This window comes from Halichoerus grypus, chromosome 6 (assembly GCF_964656455.1).
Source record: "Halichoerus grypus chromosome 6, mHalGry1.hap1.1, whole genome shotgun sequence".
NCBI classification, from domain to species: Eukaryota; Metazoa; Chordata; class Mammalia; order Carnivora; family Phocidae; genus Halichoerus; species Halichoerus grypus.
In genome coordinates this window covers 41,750,767-41,757,525 of record NC_135717.1, presented here as the reverse complement: position 1 = coordinate 41,757,525, position 6,759 = coordinate 41,750,767, and the positions used below count along the sequence as shown (strand labels likewise).

The window sequence follows — 6,759 nt, the reverse complement described above, 5'->3', positions numbered from 1 at the left end:
CGGCTTCCGTGTGTCACGGCGCCCCCGTCCGGCCGGAGGTCCCCCGCGGAGGAGGTCTCTGGGATCCGCGGGGGAGGCGGGGAGAGAGGGGGGCAGGTCCGGACAGGCTGACCCGGCTCGAGGAGCTTGGGGTCCCGGGGACTGCAGGGGCTCGGGGGGGCCCAGGAACTCGGGGGATTTCGGGGGGCCCGGAGGACTCAGGGGGTCTTGGGGACTCGGGGGATCGCGGGGACCTGAGGGACTCGAGGGTCTCGGGGGTGTCTCAGGAGCCCGGGCGACTGGGGCACCGGGGTCGTGGCCCACTGGCGTCGGCTTCCCAAGAACTGACGCCCTGGTTCTACGTTTTCTGCGGCACACCCCGACGCTGGACTGGTGAAGGCGACGAGCGCTTAATGAGCGAGGAACGCGGGAGCAGAGCTCGGCGGCGGCGGGGTGCGAGGGGGAGCTCTAAGCTCCGCCCCTCCTGCTCCCCCCCGTCGGCCAGGCCTGCCCAGGCCTGCGTCCCCAAGCGCTTTGCGGTCCAGCGGCCACCCAGAGGCTCCAGAGGTGTCTGATTCCTGCCTGCTGGGCTCCTCCCCCCACCCAGCCTCAACTGCCAACCTCGGACCCCGGACCATTACTTGTCATCACTTTCCCCCTTCTCTTCTGCTTGAAACCCGCCCTCTGCATTCCCGGGACCCTCTCTGATTCCCTGCTCTTTGTTAACCTACTCCCTGCTACCCAGCCCTCCCTGGAGCCTGCCCTCCACCCCTTGCTCTTCCTCCCTGGAGTCTCTCTTTTAGGGTAGCTTGGCTTGTTGCCTTGCATGGATCCCTCTGATGACACAGACATTTCCAGTCCAACTGCTGTCTCAATTCCAGACTGACATTTCCAATCAATTGTGAAATGCCCACCTGCCTGATTCCAGATGTGTCAAACTCAGCATGTCCCAAAATCCGAAACTCTCACCATCTTCTCTCTGTAAGTAGATCCATCCTCCCTGTACTGTGCCAGAGGGCAGCCTGCACCCTGACACCCCTCACCCGCCAGAAACGGGAGTGGCTGGGAGCCAAGAGCTGGGCTGACCCGTTGCTTCCAAGAGTGAAACAGCACCACGGGCAAATGTGAGGTCAAACCCAAGAGATGGTCCAAAGGACTTGCTAAATCCCAAGAACATGGGGCAGAGAAGAAAAAGCCTGATGTAAGGCAGAGGGTTGCAACAGTGCATTAGGAGCGTCAAGAGGGCAGGTGGAGACAAGCCCTCTGGCGTCCGACTGAAGAGCAGGTTGATAAGGGTGGTGCATCTGAACGCTCACCACTATAATTTCTGTTAACAGCATGGCCACTCCCTCAGGTAACACAGGACCACGTGTCGTGGTAAACCTATGTAGGTGTGACCATGTGCCAAGCACTGTTGGAAGCACTTGACCACATATTAACTCACTTAATTCCTACAACCCCAAGAGGTGGGTGGGGAAACCAAGGCACAGCAAGACTGCTCACTAGCCTGTGGTCAAACAGCCAATTGGTGGCAGACTTGGGTTTGAACCTAGATGGCCTGGCCCAGCATCGCTGTTCTGGACCATTACTTATTCTGCTTCTCAGTCATCTTCTTAGATCCTTTTAATAAGTCCTATCATTTTTACATTAACTTGCAAATGTTCCAATGTTGAAAACAATTTTGATTCACGAGTCTCAATTACAAACCGTAAGGCCCATCTTTGTGTCATCAGTGAGTCAGCTAGTTAGATAAGTGTGCCTCCCATGTCTTAGCGGCTCTTCCACAGGAAGCCTCTGGGATAATTAGGACTCTCCAGCTACAGTCATCTGCTGAACCACAGGGCAGCTCTGCAGAGCTTTGCTCATGCTCTCCGCCCCCCACCCCGGGTGCCTGTGCCTTCCCTCAGCCTCTCCCATCACCCTCACTCTTATGTGGCTGGTTCCTCCTTTTTAAAATTCCAGTATTTCAATAAGTCCAACCAATCCTTGGCTTCAGGCAGACAACTGTCCTTTCTTTAGGTCTTCACTCTAGGCAATAACAAAGCAACCTCTTAGATTTGTACCGGTTGTTAACATTTACCAAGTGCTTTACTTTTTAGTCAGTGATATTCCCAACAACTTTGTGATGTGGTGCTAACGTGAGATTACAGGCTTGCTTCTTCCCAAAGTCACATGGCTCTGAGGGGCAAATGAGATGGGATCCGACTGCCCTGTAAACACAATCGTTATATATAGACAGTACGTGGAGGGCACAGAATTCTTTAAAATGGTGATAATATTATAAAATGTCAATATGTGTGATGTTGTTGGTTTTACGCATGATAGTTGAAGTCTACTTGTTCACATAGAAGAGAAGAGGAACCATTCATTGAAAGAAATCAACAGGACTCTTGGCGAAGAGCAGGTATATTTACATGTGCATCAGAGAATAAATGTGAGAGAATTTTATAAATCCTATCAGTGAAAAACTGACAGGTCTTTGGCATTTTTACTATTCTCTCATGAGTTTGGTATCCTATTTGCCTACAACAATAAAGACTCGTGATGATGAAGAGTCCGAGGCCCCGATCCACATCCTGGTTCTGCCCCCTACAAGCTACGTGAACTCTGGCAGGAGACTCAACAACTCTTAGCCCTGGCCCCTCTTTGCCAAATGGGGAAATAATGCCTACTTCCAAAGGATCATTTATGGTGACTAATTAAGACATGTGCACAAAAGCATAAGGCATAAAGTAAGAGGTGTTAATATGACAATCATTAATAAATTTTTGTATCAAAACTTCATTGGGTCAGCACAAGGTAATGATTTGAGCATTGCCATGACGTATATTAAATGCCAGATTTCTTATCAGAGATTCTCAGTTCCCACAGGTGGTAATGAAACCATCCCTCAGAGAGTGGGGTCATGCAGAATCTGAGTTATTTGCTAGCCTTCTAAGGGTGAGGACTAGCACATGAATAGAAGAGATGCATGAACCAGCCTCCGCTCCTTGCGGGTCTGTGGGTGTGACATTGGGAGAGGGGCTATGAGAAAACCAGGCCACGTTCCAGGAGCTGCCCAGCTGCCAAGCGGGTCTGAGTGCCCCAGCATCACAGGCCCAGAGCAGCACTCCCATGAGGAGGTACCTCACATCCCACACCACCCGTGTATTGATGAGAATCAACGTCCTTCCCTTCCCACCTGCACCTTGCCTGGCTGAGCATGGCTTCCTGGGAGCAGGGTGTGTCCCAGGGCACTAAGAGCAAGCCACTCATCCATGAACAGGCTGCTGGTCTCTGGGGGCCTCTTCTCACTGCCACCTGCAGTGAGGGCAGCTCACCAATTCTTGAGCTGATTTCAACCGTGTCTGGAGGTGTCTGGTTACCAGGACTCCTCAGAGGGTGAGGCCTGCAGGGCTTCCTGGCGGCTTCAGCCAGGCTTGTTTTCCAGGCTGTTTTGTGGAACGGGTCTCCTCTGTTGCACTTTCCTGTTGTTGTAATTCTGACGTGAAAAGTACATCTTGCAGCGACATCTGTGCCAGGGAAGTGTGACCAGGCTTCTTGCCTGAAAGGAGACTTTGTGTGGGGATTAGTCACTTAGCCGAAGGTAGCTGTCCGGTATCAAAGTGTTAGGACCGCTCCAGCACATCTGTGGTCACATCCCTGGGTCCCCAGAAACTGTTCCGGCCCACGCATCTGGCATGGATCTGTGCTGCTTTGGGCTGTTGTCTAGATGTTCCCGGGGTCCATCTAATTTCCCAAGAGATCGCCTCTTGGAGAGCAGGGAGTGTGTCTCGGCCTTCCGCCGTTCCTCACAGCAAGCAGCAGTGCCCCGAGCATTCCAGAACGGTTGGAAGTGGGCAGCTGGAAAGCTGCCGTGGGGGCTGTGACATTGGGAATCTGGCCTCGTGCTGCTCGTGTTGTCCCACTGAGCCGTACTGCAGACGAGGGAGCTTCATGGGACCTCGCTTATGACAGCCAGGATGGATGCTTTGGCCAGAGTGACAAGGGACATGGAAGGTCTTGTGTTCTGAGGCTACAGGCCTGGATCCCAAGTAGCCTGCAGCCAGCAAGCCAATTTCTGATCCAGCTTGCCCCATGTGGAAGTGACAACTGCAGCTCAGGAGCTCTCGGAGCAGGCAGGAGGACACTTCATGACGTCGCAGGTACGCACACCCCACGGCTCCCCATGCTTAGGCCCTGGTTTCTCCACCCACAGCCTGACCCATAGCCTCCCATCCCACCACCTTCCAACGCTCAGTCTCCCGACCCACAGTCTCCCGGCCCACGGTCTCCTGGCCCACGATCTCCTAGCCCATGGTCTCCTGGCCCACGGTCTCCCGACCCACAGTCTCCTGACCATGGTCTCCTGGCATGAATCAATGTGCCTCAACTGCTGGACTAAGGGACATAAGCTGAGTCCACACAAGAGGTCTGTGTGTGTGTGTCTTTCAGTTGTTGGTGTGATTGGTTATGAAGGGACGTCACTGAAGGATAAAGGGATGAAAGGTTGACCTGTCATGGTTTTCCTTTAATATGGCGCTAAAAACTCAAGGGGAATTTCACTCTAATGATGTTACTTGGTGCCTCAGTCCACTGGGACTGCTGTGACAAATAACCACAGACTGGGAGGCTTCAAAAGGACAGATGTTTATTTCCACCATGCTGGAGGCTGGAAGTCACGATCAGGGCGCCGGCATGGTTGCAGGCTGGTGAGGGCCTTCTTCCCGGTTCCTAAGAGTCACCTTCTTGCTGTTGCCTTCCTTGCCATGGAAGGGGCATGGGAGCTCCCTGGGGCCGCTTTTATAAGGACACCATCCCATCCCATGGGCTCTCCCTCTTCATACCATCATATTGGGGATTGGTTCTTCAACATATGAATTCTGGGGAGACACATTCAGTCCATAGTACCCAGCAAGTGGATTTTGTTAATGTAACCACTAAATTCACACAGTGTCTCTCAACTCAATTCTGTGAGTCCTGTTGGATCTGAAATGCAGCAACAGGACAGACGTCATCTTAACTTGGCAGTGGTGTGAATCCATCAGGGGCATGCCCTCATTCCATGGAAGGTGGTGATAGCATGAGAACACCCTCAAAAGTAGCAGTGTAACATGCTCTTCAGAGCTACATGGTGGTTTAAGACTGTGGGATCTGTATTTGAGACCTGTCTCCACCCCACACGATCTCAGGCAAGGCACTCAACTTCACTAAGCCTTAGTTTCTCCACTTATAAATTGGGGTACTGCCTACAGAAGAGGGTTGGTGTGAGGCTAAGTTCATAAGTGTAAAGCCTTTGTCGTCGTGCCTGGTACATAGTAGGTATGCAGGAAAACTGTATGTTAGTGTTATCTGTATGCTTCTTGACACTTGGTTACAATAATATTCCCTGAATTTTTATTCTATTAAATTCTTATTTAACCTTATATAATAATTGCAATGCAGGGTATCTCTACTACATGCCAGGGAACTTTTACTTCTCACAGTAGCTCAGTGAGGTGGACGTGATTGTCTCTATTTTACAGATAAGAACATTGGTTTTGGAGAGGTCAAGTGGTCTGTTTACTGTCACCCAGCCACTGAGTGGCACAGTTGGACATGGAATCCAAAGCCGCTTTCCTATGGCACTGCATTTGAGGAGCACCTTTGTTCTTGACTTCTTTAGTGTTACTTCTTTATTTGGTATTCAAATGCAGATGCATGATGGAATGCTCTTGGGGTCGTATGCTGCAAATGATCCCATGGCGCTGGAGTTCACCAAAGCACTGTGTGTGCAAGGGTGGGGTCCGGGAAGGACGGGCAGGCAGGACCGCGCTGCCTATGCTGGAGAAGAGACCCCCTTGCTCATGCGGGCGGCTGTCAATAGGGATGTTTCCGTGCATTAACTACGGCACAGTACATGCATCACTCTATTATAGGAACTCACTGCTGAAACCATCTCCATTTCACAGTTCCCTAAAGGACCTTCAGTTTTGATGAAATCTTGCACCTCTTTTCTAAAAGAAAATAACAGGTGATAACCAAAGGTTTGTAATCTGTGCACTTCGGCTTGCGTGACTAATTTCCCAGTGATTCTGAATTATCTGCAGGCAGAATTCCTTAAGATTGACATTCTGGGGACGCCTGGGTGGCTCCATCAGTTGAGCGTCTGCCTTCGGCTCAGGTCATGATCTCAGGGTCCTGGGATGGAGTCCCACATCGGGCTCCCTGCTCAGTGGGGAGTCTGCTTCTCCCTCTCCCTCTGCCCCCCAACTTGTTCTCTCTCTCTTTCTGTCCCTTTCTCTCAATTAAATGAAATCTTTTAAAAAAAGATTGACATTCTGTGTGACACCGAAAAAGACCAACGTTAGCACTGACACTTTCATGTAGCAACAGACACCCGAGTCCTTGGTGCTCACAGTCTCACTGCCCACCATGCCTCAGGGTAACACCAGCAAGAGTATCCACTTTGATGACAAAATGTCGTTGTGACTGTGAAGTGCTGCATGATGAAAGCATGATGTTCTAGCAATCTCCATTTCCCACCCTAGCCCTGCCACCAGCTTTTGGAGTAGCAACCAGGCAAGTGACTTCCCCAGTATTTGTTCCACATAGAAACATACTGGTCTATCAGGATGTATTGGTCTGCGTCATCTGAGCTAGGCAGTGGTAACAAACAGTGCCCCAGTCGCAGAATTGTGTTCTTTGTCTTGCACAGTCCAGGCCCATCATCCGTCCAGATGGCCACCTAGGCCACCTGCTGACTGCTGTGCTGGGGAAAGAGAGAGTTTGACAGCCGAGTATTTCTCCCTCGATTCCTCG

The 6,759-nt window shown here is 51.4% G+C and overlaps 1 long non-coding RNA gene across 2 annotated transcripts; it reads left to right on the top strand.

Moving 5' to 3' along the window:
- Nucleotides 1-18: 18 nt before the first annotated feature.
- LOC118539076 (uncharacterized) lies at nucleotides 19-6,047 on the top strand. Of its 2 annotated transcripts, none has more exons than XR_004918937.2 (3): nucleotides 19-960; nucleotides 2,328-4,124; nucleotides 5,484-6,047. It is a non-coding gene; the product is annotated as an uncharacterized LOC118539076 (long non-coding RNA). The 2 variants fall into 2 exon arrangements; XR_004918936.2 differs by having other exon boundaries at nucleotides 2,305-4,124.
- Nucleotides 6,048-6,759: the final 712 nt, after the last annotated feature.